This window comes from Poecilia reticulata, unplaced genomic scaffold (genome assembly GCF_000633615.1).
Source record: "Poecilia reticulata strain Guanapo unplaced genomic scaffold, Guppy_female_1.0+MT scaffold_239, whole genome shotgun sequence".
Lineage (NCBI taxonomy): Eukaryota > Metazoa > Chordata > Actinopteri > Cyprinodontiformes > Poeciliidae > Poecilia > Poecilia reticulata.
In genome coordinates this window covers 113,449-116,754 of record NW_007615029.1, presented here as the reverse complement: position 1 = coordinate 116,754, position 3,306 = coordinate 113,449, and positions in this window count along the sequence as shown.

The following is a 3,306-nucleotide window of genomic DNA, read 5'->3' as shown; positions in this document are numbered from 1 at the left end:
ATTTGAACAGTGACAGTTGAACCGACGTGCCTTTCTTAGAGTCCATATCATGGAGGAAGACGTTTCATAGGATGCAAGCTTAGGGAAGCCTGTTGTTAGCGGTTAGCTTCTATGCAGTCAGGTTTTTTACCAGACCTGGGAATTTAAAAAAAGATAATTAAAAAAAAAGGTTAAAAAAAAAAAGTATTTTTTTGGATAAAAAAAAATAAAGCAAAAAAAAACAAAAAACCTGTATTTAATGTACTGTATGCTTACCTGTAAGTAGACGGCGTGTTCTGGAGTAGACGCTTCGATTTAGCGAGACCAGCCCCTGTCCCAGTCCTCCCAGTCCTCCCAGGCTCCTGTCCCAACCCTCTGTCCACGGTGGACAGCTGCGTCTCTTCTTGTATTATAGCTTATCGGCTTTTTATCAATATTTGATCGGCTTGTCCGTAAGCCCATGTAGTCTTCAGTACTCAGTGTGTGGTTGTTGTAAAACTACTTCTTTTTTTTCTTTTTTTTTTTTTTTTTTTGCCCCTCTTCTCTTGCTCTTTCTTTTTTTTTTAAAAGAACGATTTTTGTTTCTTATTACTTTTTGTTGTCTGTTCTGGTTTACATGTCTAATAGAAAAACTGTAAAAAGAATAAAATAAAAACAAAACGAAAGGGAAACAGAAGAACACAATCCGCCATCCAGCAGCTTCGTTCGAATCCCCAACATCCGACAGGAAGGCAAGGAAACTGGAAAGAATCTATTGAATAAATAAATCGATCTATATATAAATGTACAAAAGTATATACGATATATAACGAGGGTGCCGTTTCTGTTTTTTATTGATATTATCAGTGTTTGTTTTTTGGGGAGCAGTAATTTTGTCACAGACTGAGCCGACAGAAAAGGCGACGCCCCTCAGTGTTAGAGATTTTCACCTCCACTGCTTCGTATTCTTCGTTACGGCAAGTACGGCATCCTGCACGGGACAAAAATAACGGGACCGGAGTTCCACAACGACGACGACAACACACAGACATTTGTAAATTGTATGCAACAAAAATTGCAAACTTTACCATTATTTTGAAATTGTGTATGTAAAAGTTATATTTTTACATGTAGACGGTTGTTATTTTGTGTTTTAGAAATATGTTGTATCGTTTTGTTTTTCTTTTTTTTGTTAAAAGATGAAAAAGTACAATTCAGTGTGTGTTCAAAAAAAAAAAAAGTGTCGCATTGAAAATGTAGTGAGATCAAAAGTGATCAAAAACTCATTTGTTTTTTTTTTGTTTTTTTTGTACTACGTTTTTATCTTTAAGGGTTTCAAGTCGAGGAATCGGAAGTTAAAATGTTCCCGTTTGTTTTTTCCCCTCGCAGCGTTCGTTACGTCTTCAGTTGCAGAGATGTGTGTAAATAGTCATCAGCCGGTTTCCGTGGAAACGCTGGAGACGCGACGATCACGCCGGCGAACGCTGATTTTTATTTTTTATTTTTAACCGGTGCCAACTTTTGGTTTTGGTTCGGTCAGAGCCGACTCGCCAACAATCCCGTTAAGATTCCTGCCAAAAATCACAGCGTCTCAATATTTTTTTAAACTGTAAAAGCGAGTTGAACACATCTGTGGAAACGTCTTTTGGATGGTTGAACAAATTTTTTTTTGGGACAAATTTCAACTAACTGGTAGCCAAAGAGTGTAAATCAGCTCGGCGCCCCCTGGTGGCTGTGGGTCGACTACGACTGCTTTTGTTATCTCAAAGAAGGCGTGTAAATGTTGAATGAATGGAAAACCCTCGGCACCTGATTGGAGATTAATATATGATGATGATGATGATATTAGGAGAAGATTGGAGCTAATATAAAGGAGCAGAAACCTGCCAACAATCTCATCAGCTATTTCCCCAAAAATCAAACGGATCGGATGGAGAGCAAGTTTTTAGTGTTTGCCGTTCAGATTGAGCTGCTCTGACTTGGACCTGAGTCAAACACTAGGATCAAATCTGCTAAATGTGTTTTAATTAATGTTATTTTTGAGATTTTCCATTCATATTTTCTTTGTTGTATACTCGTCTCCCAGATGACAGTTTCCTCATTTTGTCCCCCATCGGCTCTGTTAGCGGAGCTGCTAACTTTTCGTTCCTTGTTGTACATACACTCCTCATTTCTCTTTTCAGTGACTGTGCCATGAGCTTTGTAATCTGTTAATCTGTACCAGTTTAACTGCAATAATGAGTTGAATTCAAMATTTACTTTTTTCTGTCGTTTTTATGTCTGTCCGTGTGTCACTGGGTGTTTTATGACAAATGACAGTTAARTACGATAAACCACACAGTTTCAGGAACCATCTGATTTGTTTCACTTTCAAAATGTTTGGATGTTCATTTMAATTTAAATGTTCTGGTTGCTGGAACAAAAGGGGAATTTAATTATTTGACCATAAAAAGAAACGTATCAAACTACGAGGTTATAAAAACCCACAGAGCAAAAAGCCCAGTCGGTGTTAATTTAACTCTTTCAGTGTTTATGTAGTCCACACTCTTCAGAGTGTTAAAATCAACTCTGAGAGTTAACATAATTCAGAGTATAAGCCCAGTGTTGATTTAACTCCCACAGAGTTGATATTAACTCTTTCAGTGTTTATATAGTCCACACTCTTCAGAGTTAAATTAACTCTGGGCTGTTTGCTGTGCAACATGCAGGATGATGATCATGTTTGGGGCAAACATTTGTTTTACAGAGGATAATATTTMTGTAYAATATAATTTYCAATCACTTCATTAGTTTCTTATTATTTCTAATTAAATTGAGTTCAATTTTAGCTTTGGCTTCTGCTAAATACCATGTCGGTGTAACGTGTTAGCATTAGCATTAGAGGTAATGTTTATGATTAGTGCTATAGGGTTAGCATAGCTAATGGTTTAGTTAGCAGTGTTAGCTAAACATCTTGTTTCCATCTGGTGAAGCAGGAAGTTGCTCTCAGAGGTTTCTGTGTCGTTTCCTTCAGTGGTTCTTGGTGCAGCGCCCCCACAGGCCAGGAGGGGAACAGGTTGGTTTGATTGAACCACAGCAGCTGCAGGTGGAGCAGATGATGAAGTTCTGGTTMTGAACCAAACCGGGTCAACCGGACCATCAGGTGGGGAAACGGCTCTGATTTTAGGCAGCATTGCTCTGCCATACSGGCACAAACAGGCTCCTGCATTTGGGTCCAAACTCACTTATATGAAGACAGAAACAGAAAATGAAAATGATAACCGGAGAGTAGCAGGAGAAAGTTGTACGGTAGAGACGTGGATCTCAGAGGCGATTGGTTCCTTCATCGTCTCTCTGCTGCGCCTCAAA